This window comes from Cimex lectularius, unplaced genomic scaffold (genome assembly GCF_000648675.2).
Source record: "Cimex lectularius strain Harlan isolate CLEC.00 unplaced genomic scaffold, Clec_2.1 scaffold103, whole genome shotgun sequence".
NCBI lineage: Eukaryota > Metazoa > Arthropoda > Insecta > Hemiptera > Cimicidae > Cimex > Cimex lectularius.
This window is the reverse complement of record NW_019392691.1, coordinates 1172435-1190940: the sequence shown is the minus strand read 5'-3', so window position 1 is coordinate 1190940 and position 18506 is coordinate 1172435. Positions and strand designations below refer to the sequence as shown.

Sequence of the window (18506 nt, the reverse complement as noted above, 5' to 3'; positions counted from 1 at the left end):
AAAGGAGAATGAGAGAGTAAGAAAGAAAGAAAAAGATGAGAAGAGGAAGAGAAAGAAGGGGAGAGAATGAGGGAGAGAGAGAAAGAGAGAGAGAGAAAGAGAAAGAGAAAGAGAGAGAGAGAGAGAGAGAGAGAGAGAGAGAAAGAAAGAGAGAGAATGAAACACACATATATAGTAAACATCTAATTATTAAAGGAATTAAAAAAAATGTCATATCTATGAAAGAAAAATTAATTAAAATAATAATTAAATTAATTAAAAATAAACTCGTGGTTATTATAATTATTGTTGATAGAAACATCAATAACAGATAACCACGCAATTTTTTATTTTGAAGCGATTTTATCTTTGGTTCTTTCACTTTTTATATATCGTACGGGCATACATGCAAACCGCTAATCGTATGCCTTAAAACCGAGGGTTTGAATACCCACTGTCGAAACTAACCGGTTATATCGGAACAAATAACATCCTCGACGGTAGCTAGCATACATTTTGTGAAATTCCGTACATTACGGTTATGCTATCGTTTATTTACTATGTGTTTGTTGTTTATGATGGACATGTTTTTTGAAAACATATGTGTTATTGAGAAAGAGGGGATGAAAAAGTTAGTTAAATAATCCTCAATTTTCAAGAAATTATTTTAATCAAAACACGATTAAAGAGATAACCTAGCAGTTCTTCGTTTTTCTATTTACTTTATTTTTTGTTGCCTTATTACTTGCGTATTAGTCTGACTACAATGACATGATTGTTTCATCATGTATAGATGGGGGTTAGGATAGCGTGAAAAAAAGGGCTAGGAAGCGAACCCACGACCATGAGGTCTTCTATCACGCTGCCAACTTGGCTACCTCGGTCCCATAGTATCTTAATCATTAAAACATCATTATTAACAAGAGCTAAAAAAACTTAGCCGAAAACCTTATAATTGTAAGTTGAGATAAAAAAGTCAGTGTCACTAGCGGGATTTGAACCCACGATCTTCGGCTAGATACGCCGCTGCTCTACCACTTGAGCTGTCGTAAAATGGCAAAAAGGAGGGAAAATTAAAAAATGGTGGGATTGAGATGGGAAGTTAGTGTCCGAGTGGATCGAGGTCACGACAGTTAAAGTGGTAGTGCAAGGGCGTATCTAGCCGAAGATCGTGGGTTCGAATCCCGCTCGTGACACTGACTTTTTTTCTCAATTAAAAACTTAATTAATTGAAATATATTAATTGGTCAAGCGGACCACGAAAACTAGTGAATTACCGATTATCTTGGTCTGTCAGACACGTTCGGTGTCTGTGTGTCGAATCTAGTAAAATAAGCTGGCGCTGCTCAAAATTATAAATTTCTGATAAACAATCTGAAGCTATTTACAATGAGAAATTATAATTTATTACTTATTAGAATATTATTTATAGACTTTAGTAGTAATTTAGATAGAGACGAGAAATTATTCAAAACAAACTGTTAAAGAATAAGTAGATTAAAGCTAACAAGCAGACACTACAAAGCAGGATTAATGACGGACATCCGTTTTATCTCATCTGCACAGTTATTGATCTAAACTCTTTCCCAATTTAACGAATTTATTATCGATATAACAAATCAGCGCTTTGATCGGGGAAATGGCATACGGTTACATGCAATTGATATCAGTTTCTATTTATCTAACAAATCTTCTTCGGGTTCTTTATGCAATCTCTAGCTCAAATCCAAATTAAATCGTTCAGGAAAGAAGGGTTCAATAAAGAGAAAATAATTCGCCCCAGGAGTTATTACACCAGGCCTTTTATAAAACCCTTGGGTTCGATTCATAAAAATCTCCAGACTGGTTTATTGACGGCTCTCGGAGTATCTCAGTAACGCTTAAAGGAGATTTGTCTTGAAAAAGCTTTGAGAGCTTCTTTCCTTAGAAGGCCGGGTATTAAATGAGAATATAAAGTTTGATGAAGAACCATTGGAACTTTTCGGCATTACCGGTTCTCAGAGTATTTATTAAAAGAGGAACAATATTCCTGAATTCTTGACCGGGAAACGAATTGTCTTTCCGTTTCTTTGACTGTTTCCAACCTTATAATCGCTTTGCAAAAGGAATACTAAAAAATTGTTTGTTCCTATTATCTTATGAAATCTATTCCAATAACAAACGATCATCAATTAATCTGTGACTTTATTCCTATAACATGTTTATCTGCTTTCTTTTCTTTTTAGAATTGAAGCTCTAAGATGTATTTAATGTAATAATTCCTGCATTTTATTATAAATACTTCATGTGTAATGTATTCGAAAATGTATTCTATCATATTTTTAACTAATTAAATATTATATTTATTGCAAATTTATTAAAAATAATAATTGTAGAAGGCTTGACGTACATTGACAATATTTCGAGCACAGATCGCACCTCTGGTACTCTAGGACAGAAGTGATTTTTAAAGGTATATAGTGTTTATGTGCGTTTGTGTTTAATTTATTGGAATGAATGTAATTTATTAGCCTAAAAGCAAGTGGTTGTTAAGCCATCCCGAGGAATAGTACTCTGGGTTGAGTGAGGTCTGAAGAGTAAAAGTAAGTTATTAGCGAGAATGGAGTGGGTTCAAACCCGCCCCGAGGAATATAGAGTACTCTGGGAGAGTGAATGTAACCATATTTCTATGTTTATGACGATGTACAGAGGAGCCAGACCTTATAAAAACCTGACAATATATATTAAATAAAATATACAACATCATTATACATATATATATAAAATGATGTGTGTGTTTGTGTAGTTGGCAGTATTTTAGGACATCGACTAACATTTTTATAACATACTGGAGAAGATTATGATCTTACTTTAAAGGTCATACAAAAGGGATGGCCAAATAATATTTTATATACTTATATACATATATATATATATATATATATATAGATATATATATATATTTTATTAATACAATTTATATTCTTTCATTTATGACGTAGTTTCATTACTTGAAATATTTCTGCAATGAAATCGTACAGAAGAACACTTACTGGTCGATTGGGGCGTAGGAAAGCTGAAATTGTCCAATGATGTCAATAGTAACAATAGTATAACGCATTTGAATGTTATAGTAACATTTTTCAATGAATTAATCTTTATTCAAGGCATTGGTTGAGATAAAAATCAGTGTCACAAGCGGGATTCGAACCCACGGCCCTCGGCAAAATACGCCGCTGCTCTACCACGTGAGCAATCGTGACTTCGATCCACTCGGATACCAACCTCCCATCTCAACCCCACCTTTCGACTTTTTCCTCCTTTTTGCCAGCCAATGCCTTAGATAAATATTAATTAATTGAAAAACGTTATTCAATCAATCGGACCACGCACTCTAATGAAGTTATATCAATAATTAATTATTAAATTAATTATTATTTTATGTAAGGTTTTTTTTGTTTTGGATGAGATCACAAATTTGGGTCATGAGCGGGATACTTTGTAACGGAGTTACAGACTGAGTAGAAAATAATATAATGCCTTAAAAACGTGCAGGCTTTTTTGTAAGGGTAGGAGGTGCAACAATTTTTCCCCAGTTCAGCTAAGACTTCAACGAAGTATCTTTTCTATAATATTAGTCAATCTTAAATATGTATTTGATTCTACAACACACGTAAAATCGTATTCAAACCTATTCCAAATGGCCATAAATCCAAAATTAGTGAGAATTATCGCTCAACTTTATTCTAAGGCTAGTTGTAATCGACGCAACTGGCGAAACCTCCGGAGAAATTAAGGCTGTGAAAGGTGTTCTCTTGGGAGAAAAGTTAACCCTCCCTTCTTATTTATTTTAGATATGCTAAGCGTTTTTTCGGAGCAAAGGGGCTCAAGGGATCAGTATAAACATGTTAATAGTATTCTACTCCGACGCTAATAATTGCTTACTCGTGGAAATATATCGTCAAACGACTTTTAAAAGACTGTTGTAAATTAAACGATCTCCAACTAAGTATTGATAAAACTACTGTAGTCCTTTGTTACACAGCAAGCAAAATCAGGAAGATGAAAAAATTTACCCTTGAAGATTCAGTGAGTCTGTAAGTAATTTAACCTCGCATTCTCTCATTTTAGTAGTAAATGCAGTAAGATCATCCCTAAAATACTTAAACCCCTTCCCTGCGTGTAATCTGAATCCTTATTTTTTTGTTATAATTATTTTGTTTGTACCCTATTCAGTATTAGCTCATACTACAAATGAATTCACAAAACATTTTTTCACCCGGTCACAACATTACACTAATGCGAGCGCTGCACCTGGAGGACATGTGCCATGAGAAACCAACCAATAGTCCATTGGCGACTCCTCGGGATGGAAATGTGTAGAGAGGGCTCGAGCAGTAGTGTTAGGATGGATTGAGAGGTTGGTGGTAAACTTTTAGAATCAGTCCGTTGACAAAGAGTGGTAAGGTCGTAGTTGATGTGATGTTAGTGACGTAGTTCGGAGCTTTGTCAATTTTGTTAAGGACTTTGATCGGAAAGATTGGATGTTGGATGGCTTGGCAAAACACCACAGTTCCACTCCGTATGTACAAAGTGGTCGCATTAAAATTATGCATAGGTTTGTTTAGTTTTGACGGTCAAAACGATTTCGGTCCTAGACGTTGTCCTGGAGGTAGAGGTCCAAGTCTTCTGTTAAATTGTTATTTATTACATATTGTGGAGGGATTCCACCTGTTTAGGTATAGTTCTAAGTCTTTGACTTGAATGGAAATCGGTGTCTCTTTGTTGTTGATATACAGTGGAAGGAACGTACACTGAGTATATTTTCTTCATGCAGTCTTGTCCTCCACTTGCACCAATCTTCGATATGCCCAAAGTGTTGTTGGATGTTGGAGGTAGCTTGGATAGGGTTCGAGTTAGAGGGCAAAATTGCATATGTCAACGTAGGTGGTGATGATGGTTTTAGGGTAAATATGAAGGTTAACAATATAAATGATATGACAGATAGGACCACGAATGCTCTCTTGTGGGACGTCGGCTTGTATCTTTGCCGCCTGATATCCTGAAATTATTTTATTTAACTCGTTAGGTGCATTTGTCTTGTTTTATTCCTGTGAGATTTGGAGGTGTTAAAAATAATTCAATTTTAAAATACGGTGTTTCATAGAAGAATAAAATTTTCGTACAAATTGCCTACTGCCTAACGATAGTTCGCAGGTAGCTATATACTCCTGATAAAAAATTTACGGAATGTCTTACAAAGATCGCCCTTATAGGATAGATACTAGGAAAGGGGTTGTGTCTTCCCTAGGTACTGCATTCCTCTGTCTTATTATACTTTCCTACGTTTTATGGCAAGCAATACGCCCAGCCTCCTGATATGAATAAAAATTATTCGAGAAATTTGAGAACCGTTATCCTTCTTAAGACGGTGAAAAAATATAGAATTTAAACTTTAACTTCATATATTGACAGATTTATAGATTTGTCAGGTTTTGTCTGTACAATAAAAAGTTCTAGTTTTTCCTCAAATCATGATGTTTGGTGTACAAAGCCTAGCAATTTTAGCAAAAAAAAAATTGAAGAAGTAATTTAATAGAAACAAGTGCAAAACTAACAAACATCTAAAGGGATCATCCCATAGCCTATCAGACAGTCAGGCAGCTCTATTGGCTCTTCAAGCTTATCAGATCGACTCAAAACTAGCCAGGTACTGTCTAAATACCTTAAAAAACTGAGCATTTTAAATGGCCTTCCGCTTAGGCCGCTTAGGGAGGTCCCACGTCATGACAGATGCTTAGCTAACAAGGAAACCTATGATCACATAGCCCCCAATAGACTAAAGTTGCAGTGAATAAGGGCAAAACAATGAATGAATAAAATAAACAGTAAATAAATAATTGCCTTTATTTCTACTTATTTTTACATTTATTTAGGTATACATATATAAATAATAGTTGAACAACAGATCAGGCAAAAAAATTGTAAAATTTCGTTTTATTTGCATAACATAGCGAGGATACGAAAATGTCATGGGCATAAAAGAGAAAAGACGTAAAAAGTTACAACGACCTGTCTGTTCTATTGTTCAACAATTAGGCACGTATCCCTGAATAAATGATAAACAAGCAAATAAATAAATGGAACATCCGGGGATCTTTTATACTTGTTCTTGACTTGTAGTCAAATAATATTTACATTCAAATAAAATTTATATTTATGGTGGAAAGACAACCAATCATAAAGACTGTTCTAGACTACAATTTACAGACATAAACTATGTATTTTCTGAATAGATGTTACTGATCATGAATAGTTATATCCAGTGTTTTGTGACAATAATACCTTTGTAATTTTATTCCTTATCCGGATTACAAGCCTTTTGTATCTTCCGCGGTTGGTTTTTTTGTACGGAAAAACTTTCCCCTGAGTACACTGAGTAAAAAAACAACAAACACTGCAAGCTCTGAATACCTTGTACATGTTTTCCTAACTGTGAAAATAACCAGGTTCAATAAAATTCTAACGAATCTCTGTTTATTCAACTTTACTCAGTAGTATTTTATGTTGGTATTTTGCATACTTTTTGATATTTAAAATACCAACCTCAGTTAATTAGAGAGTTAATTGTTTGTCTTCAAATTCGAAGATTTCATTGGTTTGTATGTAAATTTCAAATTTCAATTTTCATTTTATGGGTTACATTTCCCATTAGATAGTTTAATGGAGGTAGATAAGGTTTTGTTACTTTACATATGCATTTACTTATTACTGAAGAAAAATTGAACGGCCCAACCTTCAGAGAGCAGTTTTATGTTAAATAAGTAATTTAAGTTTTCAGGAATTTTACCTTACTGCTTAATAAAAGTTGAAAACTTTATTAAATGAAAAACACGAATGGTATTAAGTAATCTTAAATCTAAAAGTGAATAAAAATAAGTGTAAATGTTAAATAATCATCTCTTTTAAAATTGAGTTTACTTGTTTAATATTTTTTAAAGTTCTATATAACATTATGTAATATTTTAATAAGAATAAACTATTCGATGTAATTGGGATAGTTTCATAACCTCAAGGCTGTTTTAGGTACAAACTGTACAATTGGAGGATATGTTGGTATTTTAAGGGGCTTCTAAGGGCTTCTACTCGGCCAACGTTTCACAAAATTTTCATGGTGCCTTTGGTAGTGGGGATAGTCGAGCAAAACATCGGGCCGGAGTAACATGGTCTCAAAGAAAATAACTCATTCCATAAAAAGCTCACAAACCCTTAGTTGATCCCTGCAAGATTTTGCTTCCACCTTTGCTCCTTCTTCCTTTTCCAGGCATTACGAGAAGAAAACCATTGTTTTCAATACGTCACTATTAAGTAACAATCGTTGTAATGCACGGTGGGTGTTTTCATGCATTCAATTATTGCCAAGATGCCAGAGTGTATGGAAAATAATTAAATCGATGTTGAATCTGTGTGAATTTCTACTAATTCCAATGAACGGTTCAAAACAACAGTCTTAATTCTCCTCATCTCTCATTCGTTTTGTATCTCGAAAGTGAATGACTGCTGATTATTTGGTTGTATGTAAAGCACCGATTAAAAACAACTATTATAATTGGTGTAAAGGTTCAGGAAGCCTAACTGCGTGGTTAAATAAAACTGATAGCATGATCATTACTCTCTTTCTCAATCTATCTTTTTTCTGTTTCCCTCACTCACACTCTCTCTATTTTTTTCACACTCTGTCGGTTTCTTTCTCATCTCTTTCGATTTATTTTTCATTTCACTCTCTCGCTCTCTTCACTCTTTTCTCTCCTGATCTCTCATTCACCCTCTCACTCTCATTCCCACACTTACTCCATTTCACTCTACCGTTCAATCACAAATAATAAAATTAGAACAGTAATTTTCATAGGACCATAGGTTTGAAAAATGTTGAACGAAGAGTTTGATAAAAAATGATGAGCACCAAAATTAAGTGTTTCTGGGCAAGAATAATAACCCCAACTACCAAGAAATTGTAATTAATTATAAATAATCTTAACTATTTAAAATCGTTTGGACGCAACGTCGGTGTGAAAATTTTCTACGTCCACTCATACCTGCAGTATTTTCCCGAAAACTCTTGGGCATTACAGTGAAGAACATGGTGAAAGGTTCCATCAGAATATCAAAACGGTGGGGCTAGGGTACCAAGGGAGATGAGGCGTTAACATAATGGCATACTATTGCTGGAATCTCAAGAGGGAATGCCAAATAACGACTCGGGGGAATTCAACAAAAATAAAGTGGAGAGAAGTACTTCTTTTATTTTAATTTTATTTATGTATTTGTTCATTTTTAAACAGCGTCTTCCTCAATAAACAACTCCTCTCACACACGATGAAGAGACCTAATTCTTCAAGTTACATTAAATTTTAACGTGATTTATCTCGCTAGTAAATAACACACACACACACAGACCTGTCCATACACACTTACCAACTGTCGCACATAAATGTTACCATACGCACATTCTTACAGGTAGAATCTTTCAAACCGTGTATTTGAATAACATTAAGGCACCGGCTAATAACGCAATAACAGCAAAACTATGTAGTAATAATAATAATTTAGGAAGTTTAGGGGCCGACAAACAGCTCAGGTCATTGCCGACGCTGTGCGTGCTAAAAACTAGGTAATCAATTTTACTTAAATTTTAATCTATCACTAAACGATTTTTGCGATGTTTTGGTGAATTTTCTTTTAAGCCATCATATTTCAATCATTTTGATTAAAACTTATGAATTTGGGAAACTTTAAAGTAAGTATATTGTAATTAATATAAAGATAAAAAATACATGTATAGTAACGAAATACCAGGGACTTGTGTTTTTCTTTTTTAAATCTTTGGTTGTATAATAGGTGTAGAGTGAGGGAGAATACCGAGTACTCCACCACCCACCCTCACTGACAAATTTAAAAAAATTAAGTGTGTGAGAGTGTGAATGGATTTAGAAACTTATTGTGGTGGGGGCTGAAAAATCCTAGATGTTGATAGCTCCTAGACCCAACCTCGGTTGGATGGATAAGACGGAGGTTATATCTCGGTCTACCGACACCCGGGGTGGGTGATTTTCAAGCCATACCAGTAATTTATTGTACATTTCAAAGACTGGAATTGTCGGTGTACGGTGAGAAGTGATATAGATCCACTATCTACACGAGTGTATGTATATGGCATGTGCAGAGTTTGGCTTGAATAAATCAGTAATGTTAGCGAGACACACCTTATTTAGGACAAATATGTACGTAAAAGAAAGACTTTTGTTATAATTGTAAGGAGAAATATCATATTATATTAATATATAACTATAGTTAACTTAACAAATTCTTACCTTGTGCGTCAAACTGATTGCACTCCTGAAACAAAAACAAGATTTTTCATGTTAAAATTGGAATAACATCAACTCCGTTCATAACATACATGAAAACGGTTAAATTATTGTATATTGTTTATGAAATACAGTTGAATACTAGATTAACCATCATAGAGGGAACAAATTTCCTTCAATGTCTACAAAAATAAATCAAAATATCCTAACCAACATGGCCAGTAGCCGCCAGTAAAATTGTTATCTGTCACCTGATATTAATGCAATTATGAAAGAAATTTGGAAGTTTATATTTTATATTAATAAAAATATCTCACTTATTAATACAATAAATTAATAATAAAACTACATAAAGGTCTTTGATTATTCGGAGATCGTGAGATGCGGTCTGGTGTGACGTAGATTTTAGAAAAAACATTTTCTTTATCGTGCCAACGTTTCGATCTTTATTGAGATCATCTTCAGGGCTCAAAGTGTTTGTTTTTCGTGTAGATGTGTCATACTTGTGTATCTCAACACGACACACAAGAATGACACATCTACACGAAAAACAAACACTTTGAGCCCTGAAGATGATCTCAACAAAGATCGAAACGTTGGCACGATAAAGAAAATATTTTTCTAAAACCTACGTCAAACCAGACCGCATCTCACGATCTCCGTATAATCATTGACTAACGGTCACTAAACACGTAACACACGAGTAAAGGTCTTTATTCAACTTCTGGTTACTCCTTCAAATTAGTCGCTGCAAATTGTTTGTAATCGGTTTAGGTTCTCGGTAGTACAAAAAATAAATAATTTGAATATTTTTATTGGTTCCTTATTCATTGCTATCTTTACAAAAATATACATCGAGAAAATATTAAACTAGTTACACGTAATAATCTGGCAGATCTATCAAACCATGGGGCGGTGGGGAAAGGAGCCAGCCAGTGCTGGAACTTTCTGTTCTTTAGTTGGTATAGGATAAGTTAGAATAGGAGGAATAGGTAGAAGGTCGACGAAAAAACTTGGACTAGTGAGTAAGGATATTGTGAAAATGTGTTCGTATCAAATCTTTCACGAACGGGAAGTCTAGATATTTGTGAATGATTAGAATGGTGAAAAAGGATGCGTTGAGAATGCGGTGGAAAACTTTGTATTGAAAGGTTTGAATTAATTGGATTTAGGATAATTTGGCCGAGCCCATAAGTCCAAAATGGTCTAATGAGTGTTTTGTAAGTGGTCTAACATATCATTTGTTTAGTTCGTCTCTTTTTTAGTCTAGTATGTGCGTTCCTTGTAAGTATCCGTGTAAAGCCCAAGTTAGCGGACCTGCTTGGATGGGGGGATTACATTGTTTATGTGCACTGGTGGGCAGGTATCACGTAATAGTGCAATGACGTTTAGGTGCTGCTGGATTGCTTCAATTGCTAGTGTATGACCTTCGCAAGTTGTGATTTGTGTTAGAATTAGATAAAGTGTTAGGTTTAGATAAATTAAAAATACATTTTCAAAGGTTTTCACCATATTTATAAAACCGGAAAAATAACGCTTCTTATTGTACACTTCACCTTTTGAGATACTGAATTGTTTAAATTGAGTTGATGAAAATAAAACCAGCAAGATAGTTTTCTTTTATTTTTACTTTGGAATCTTATTTCAAATGTCCAGGTCGAACACTGAACGTGTTAAATAAGGGAAGTGATTTGTATAAAACTAGAACGTTTCAGGCGATTTGGATATGTTCCAGACTTAAATCATCGCTTTTAACGGTGGATTAGAAAACTCTAAATAATGTCCTACAAGAATAATGTTTCGTATATAAACAATACCGGCATATTTGCACTCTAATAGATAAAAATGAATCCGAAATAAAAATCCCCTTTGATTAGTCGAAGATACACAAGTTTGGTGGCATATCTTGTTTATAGATATAACCTAGGAAGAAATGTCAATATCTGTTCAAACATGGAGCCATGTCGTTTTGACATTTATTCGATTCGATAACATTGACAATTCTGTACAGACTAAAAAACATCGGAAATTCTGTAACTGACCGGATAATTTGTATTTTCAATTAGCGTAAATTTGTTTAATTGATTAGAACCGGCGTTGAACACTCGAAAGTCGCACTCATGATTTTAATCACTCTGCCCGGATAATTAAACGTTGAGTTCCACCAAGCATCTTGTCTCTGATTCTGTGGCCTTCATGGAATATCCTAAATTACTGAAACATGATCTGACTATGGTGTTAAGCAATTGAAACATTTTCATTTTATTCAGTGTTGTTTTTTTAGTTATAAATACTACTAAAGACAGTAATAATAGAAAAAGAGAAAGAGAGATTGATTGATTAAACGTTTTATTTAACCACGCAAAGTTAGGTCTCGTGGACCTTTCTTCCACTTAACGAAGAAGTGAAAAGGTGTATGTATGTGTATGTATGTATCTATGTGTGTGGGTGAGAGAGAGAGAGAGAGAGAGAGAGAGAGAGAGAGAGAGAGAGAGAGAGAGAGAGAGCCAGAATGATTGAGTGAGTGAGTGAGAGCGAGAGGGGGGCATTAAGACCATTAATGCTGTTGTTTTGAGTTTGAATTGTTCCTTGCAGGTACTGGAGAGTACACACCATTAGTGCAAAAACAAATCTATATTTCGTTGCGAGATAGCAATCCTCACAATTCGCCCTGTTAATTAGATATTTAGAAACCGGAATTGGATTCCGTACGGTTTCAACTAAAATAATAATAAAGGCCGGCTGGGGTCTATTCCACGGCGCGCTGGGGACGAGAGCAGCAGGTGGATCTCCGTGCCAAAAAGGAAAAACAAGAGAGCCAGGTGAAATGGAATTGGGAGTCCTTAAGGAGAATGGGCCTGATGGATTATGGCCGGAAACAAATAGAAAACGGATGCTACCCTGGAAAACAGGACTGGAATAAACTTCTTGGAGGGAACGGATTTAATATGAATTATTATTGTCAGAGATATAAAGGACGTGGGCTTTATGAAAGACGAAGTTTCCCAGCATTATTAGGCATCTGAGGTCTGACATGTGACATGGGGGCTTATTTTCTTCGCATGATGAGACCTCAATTCTCACTCGGGTCTAACCGCCAAACAGAAATTAAAAATAATCATTTCATATTCGTGACAATTTTTATTTCATTAAGAACTGAAAGAAAGCCATTTTAGGTTTCAAACCCCCTACTTTGGATTTCGACAAGCGTAATAAATAATTATGTGTTAACTATGAACGGCAGAAACAACAGCATGGTCAATATCGTAACCAACATAAACTTTTGGCATAAAAACTTATTAGTCCTACGGCATACACGAACTGCATCCAAACCGACAGAAAACGCGACAACTTAAGATGGGCAGATTAAAAAAGTGCGATTAACCAACCAAAAATACAAATACAGATTATACAAAACAGCACACAACGCACCGACTATGATGTAGGTAAATGACCAACGGAGTAAAATAGTAAACAAAAGACCTGAAAAAAAAGTCAACTCTTCAAAACTATTTGAACAGACCACATTAGCACACATAGAGGAAAAGACTAATAAACTAGGCACTTTAAGGAAAAAATTATGTCAAATTTGCACTGAAGACAAAAAACACAATTTGAACAAATTGGAAAAAACTTTGAAAAGACGCACTAGACGTAAATGGTATACATACCAAAAATGGACTCTTCCTTCATCCATTACTTACTTTACATTTTGCTTTCATCCATTTACGTTATTTTCTTTTTTTAGTTTTACTATCCATAAAAGGAATAAGACTAACAAAAATAATTTACAAACCTACCCCTGAAGGTATCCAGAACGTGAAACGCATCTAATAGAAAAGCAAAAAGAAGCTCAAAAACTATCAAGCTACAAGATCATCACCCTTCAGACTCTCTTAAGGTTCATTATTCAGGAACAATGACAGAAAATATGATGATTCACCTTTAACCAAAACACCACGAAGCTTTGCCAATATGAACAAGTGTAAAATTGTTTCATGACGTACAAGTATAATGAAACAGAAAGTGCACTTGAAACATTTTAAATATACAAGCACAACATATTTAACATGAAGAAACTCATAAACACACAAAAAACAACTAAATACTCAAACAAATAAAATAACAAACAAACTGAACTACGCACTATAACGACACTGACACATTCCTTTTATATACTATACAACGAACAACGAAAAGTGGCACGACATAACAATAAATCATACAAACCATTGACTGACTTTTTCATGTATCTCAAACATTAAGACAAAATAGGGTTAAAAATCTGTAAAGGTAAGAAACCAAAAATTATTACAAAAGTGAGCTTAAGCTTCGCTTTAGTTTATAAACTAAGTCTTTGATTGTTTTTCTATTCAAACCACCTAGCAGTTCTATTCGTAAGGGGGAAGAGGAGAAGCAGTGGCAAAAGCACCGGCCGGTTTATAGGATTTGTGAATTGCCCTGCTGGTCGAGATAAGAGAATCGGAAGGTCGATAACGGCATCAAATAAACAACACAATCAAAGGGGTTCTTTTTCTCAAAACCCAACCAAACAGCCTTCTGTCTCAAACAGGCCTTTCTAGTCGTCTAAGAAAGAACCGGACCTAAGCACAAAAAAAAGAACCTCGAAATTAAGCCGACAATCTTGGTTTCGTTTTTTCCAACTAATGATGTCTACTTAGATTCGTCCATCTGCCCATTGTATTAAGAGTTAAAATTGGTGCTTTTGCATATATATGCTGTGCATACAAGAAGTCAATTCATAAAGAAATGATATAAATTATTATTTCTAATAAGTTATGAAAAAAAGTGAAGAAACATTTATGTACGGTATGGAGTTTATGTTTGTGGACTGTCTTCTCCAAGCAACAAAATTACTACAAGATGCATGTGTTTAAATAATTAAAACGTTAAATTATAAATAAAAATGAACTATGTTCATCAACAAATATGTTTTTCTGAGGACATATAACACAAATTCAAACAAAAACAGTTCTTATACAACATTAATTACTCAACTCTTTGCTGGAGGTTGTGGCCGGCTAAGGTTCTCTTGAATGGAAAATAGTAGAGAGATTTTGCATAACGTTTCCGCTAATTCAAGGTTACCGTTATATTTAACGTCTTTCAAATAATGTTGACACTATTAGGCCTTATGGATTTTGTTTTGGTTGCTGACAATATTTTGGCTGATATAGAGGCTAGCAATAGGACAAAAAAAAGAAGAGAGAGTTGGTTACCGTTATACCATAAAATATCGTAACTCAGCTTAAATACGGAAAAAGAAATTAGTAGGATTAATAGGTGAGAAAGATAAGAAAAAAATTATAAAGCTAAGGAAGAGAGTACTGGCGATGTCCAATGTAGTTTGCTGGCCATAAAACTTAAAAAAAATAGTTTAGCAAATTCTGAGGTCCTGATAGTTGCAGAAGCTCAAACTTGAAAAGTAAACATAATTACCGGGCGATTCGGGGCAAGTTCAGTTAAAATGAAAATGAGGACGGAAAGTCTTAGAAAAATCTTTTAGCTTAGCAATTTACGAATATTTAAAATATTACGGTGCTGTATGTTAACCATATACATAATCATTAAACTACATTCTATACATGTCTCTTAGAAATTTAGATTTTAAATTATATTTACGCGGATGAACCCAAGGATCTGTTTTACACAATTGCAGTGGCTTTATTGAAGGAAAAATGTGTCAGATTGCTGTATTTCTAGCTGTCATTCCTGCTTGTATGTGAACAAAAGAGCTAAATATTTCAATGTTGGAACACAATATACATACATTCTTAGGAGTCTGGATTCATGAATACTGTACGACATGAAGAATGTTAACTATAAATAAATTTCAATTAATTAAGGTTTTTAGTTGAGATAAAAAAGTCAGTGTCACGAGCGGGATTCGAACCCACGACCTTCGGCTAGATACGCCGCTACTCTACCACTTGAGCTATCATGACCTCGATCCACTCGGACAACTAACATCCCATCTCAACCGCACCTTTTGAATTTTCCTTCCTTTTTGACATTTTTCACTATAAATAAATAAATTTATTCTATTTCTATATGTATATTTTTTTAAATTGACAATATCTCCAACAAAAAACTACTTTCTTGACTTTACAGCCACCCGGAAGCAAGCACGCTATTCTGAGACAAACAATAGCGTTCCGTTAAATCTGCGCATGAATACTTCATTGAATATAGCGTTACAGTTCACGCTAACGCTATGTAAAATTCCTTAATATGTACGTCGTGCTCTCTGCGGTACTGCAGTGCACTCTTTACAAAACCAACTTGGTCTGAACAATCTGGGAAATTATGTTTTCCGATCAAAGATGCTCTCAAAACTCTTGTAGTTTTCATACAGAGAACTTGAAATTTAGAAAGAATGGGACGCTCAGGCAAAAGATGGAAGAGGTCGTCGCGCAGGAGTTGAGTATCGCTCAACGGAATTTTCTCTCAGAGGATAGTAATTAAGTGACGTAAGTTCAAACCAAAGTTTGAAGAGCCAACTTAAATTGATAGAAAAGAACTTTAGATTATTCGTCAGGTGGAAAAATGTTATCTTTAGAAATGATAAATAGTGGATTGAGTGTATTGTTGAGTCTTTTAAAAAAAAGTGGTTCTTACTCACAGTTATTTGTGTAGACTTCCTTCAAACTGATGATGAGCTAAAGCTTGAAATCCGGACGTTGAAAACAACTAACTGTGAGTAGGAACTATCTTCCGGGTCGTTGAAAACAACTAACTGTGAGTAGGAACTATCTTTTTAAAAAGAATGTTATCTTTGTTCTTTGTAGAGGAAAAATCTGTTGGATCTAAGAGCCGGTTCGGTACGACGTTCAAAATGCGTGGAATTAATGGATGATTCAAAAGCAGAGAATTTAGAAAACAATTCTTCACGTTTGTTAAAGCAAAACACAAAATTAATATTAAAATCATGAACGCAGGAGAAGGCTAGTCTTCATAGTGTGGTAAGAGCAATAAAACAAGTTTCTAGCCGTCGTACATCGTGGTAGACTAATACCTTCCCTTCCTTCGAGATTTCCGATCGCCCTAAAGACCGTAGACCATAGTGGTTGGTGGAGCACGGCATACCCAGGATTTGGGAAAAGTAACGGGCGAGATCTTTCGATTTAAAACTATACTTTTAAGCAGAAAAAATGTAAATTTGTTGTTTCATTAAAGAAAAAGAATCCATTAACTCATTCGAAACTCGCTCTGAAAAGGTTGAAACTGAATTGATTTTCTTTATTTTTAATCTAAAGATGTAAATGATGGACTCAAAAATAATTTATTTACTTATTGTTATAGCTTCATTTCTAACTTGGCTTAGTATAGTAATGTAAAAGTAAATAGGTTTTGAACGTTGAACCCTTAATATTCACAGTAAAAGCTGGTTGAAGAATATTTGCCAATTCTCAGCTCAGGAGAAAACCGTGAATTAGTCATAATGTGAGGATAGCTGGTGATGGATGAGGGTAGATTCCACCTACTTTTCTCAAGATTCCATCTCGAACTAATGGAATTTTTTAAGATTACAGCAAAATTTCATAATTTGATATTTATTTCAGCCAGGTTTTGAAGGAAATATGGTCAAATTTTGGTCCACCTATCTTTTAGATGGTTTTGTTCAAAATCAAACGAACAGAATATGCTAAATTTCATTTCATTTTTAAAAGTTAAAACTCTATTATTAAAATTTTAAAATTAAATTATTAAAATGTCTTTAAAGTATGGTGAATATTCGAATTTCGTTTAATTTTTGTCTCATAGAGTGCATAAATATTTTAGATCAGAAAAAAGTACGATAGGAAAACTTGGTACGCGTTAAGTTCAACAGAGAAATTTCAAATAATAACTGAAATAATTCAAACACTTTGCGGTTATTTTTACATTCTTTAGACGAGTTTTCTTTTTATAATGTTTGTCAATGTCTCATGATGACAATGTAAGTCCCCTTTACTCCTACTTTGATTATTTGAGGGAAACTCCTACCGTGGGATATGTCGAAGTTGCTTGAAAGGTTGCTGAGCACAGTGAAATACAGCTACACCGTGGAAATGCGTATTTGTGGCTTTGCAAGCCTTGGTTTATGTCCAGGGTTTGGAGCCCAAGGCAAATAGGGTTCTCAAACCTATACAAGTAAATCAAACGAGATTTACTACTTAGCGAACTGCGAGAATACGATATCCCCCGCCCCTTATTGCCCCGTTTTCCCACCATCTCCTTGGAAACATCCACAATAAAAATAGCCGATTATTCGACCCGCGGAATTGATAATCACACGTATACGGAACACAAAATCAAAAACCAATGGATATATAACATAAACATTAAAATCTTTTGCTTACAACTACTCCATAATTGAACTACAGAATCATATTATTATGGCCACATTATAGTTTTTAACTACCATATTATTTATTACCAGTTATTTAATGTTTAATTAATTAACTCTAATTATTATTTATTCACTACCAAATTTGCTTCTGCCACAAATTATTATGCGCCTCCAAGAATAGGAAGAAAAAAAGAAAGCCTAAAAGTAATACTAATTGGCTCTACAAAGTATTTAGGGAAATATAATTTAATGTTTGGAACCTGGAAATATGCAGAAATAATAAATAAATCTTTAGCGTTCTTTGTTGACTTTAAGACGGCTTTTGACTCAGTTGGCCGAAGTTTTCTTCTTATGAAAATTGCAAACCTTGGCTTCTGTTCTGCACTTATTAATATCCTAGATGTCTTATTCGCCCCTTCAGGCTCAGCTTTTAAATTAACAAGGTCTTTAAATATTGTCCGGTTGGATTTGGGATTAGCCAGGGCTGCGTCCTTAGCCCCTTGCTGTTTTCGTTAATTATTAATACTTTTCCTGATGATATTTCGGAATTCGCTGTTCTAGTGACTAAAGCCTTCTCTATGACGACGCTTTAAAAAACTATTGCTCTTATTGGAACCTCACAATAAATTTAAATAAATCCAAAATTTTAGTTTTTCTTAAGGTGGGCAGCACGACGAGTAGGGGGCGGTGTTTCTTTGGCGGCAGACGAATTGGCGTTTTGAATGAGTAGAAGTACCTGAGGGTACCTTTCAGACTCAAACTCTCTTTAACCTTAAAAAAAATATTTTAAAAAAATTTTACGGCGAAATTTGCAATCAATATATATA

The 18506-nt window shown here is 34.4% G+C and overlaps 1 protein-coding gene across 1 annotated transcript in view; it reads right to left on the bottom strand.

Annotated features, from left to right (window-relative positions):
• LOC106670423 (RNA-binding protein Musashi homolog 2-like) overlaps window positions 1–18506 on the bottom strand; it is a 393099-nt gene that overhangs the window by 306701 nt on the left and 67892 nt on the right. Inside the window, exon 2 of the mRNA XM_014400751.2 lies at window positions 9330–9354. The gene's annotated coding sequence lies outside the window, so the exon portion shown is untranslated. The remainder of the gene's footprint in view (window positions 1–9329; window positions 9355–18506) is intronic.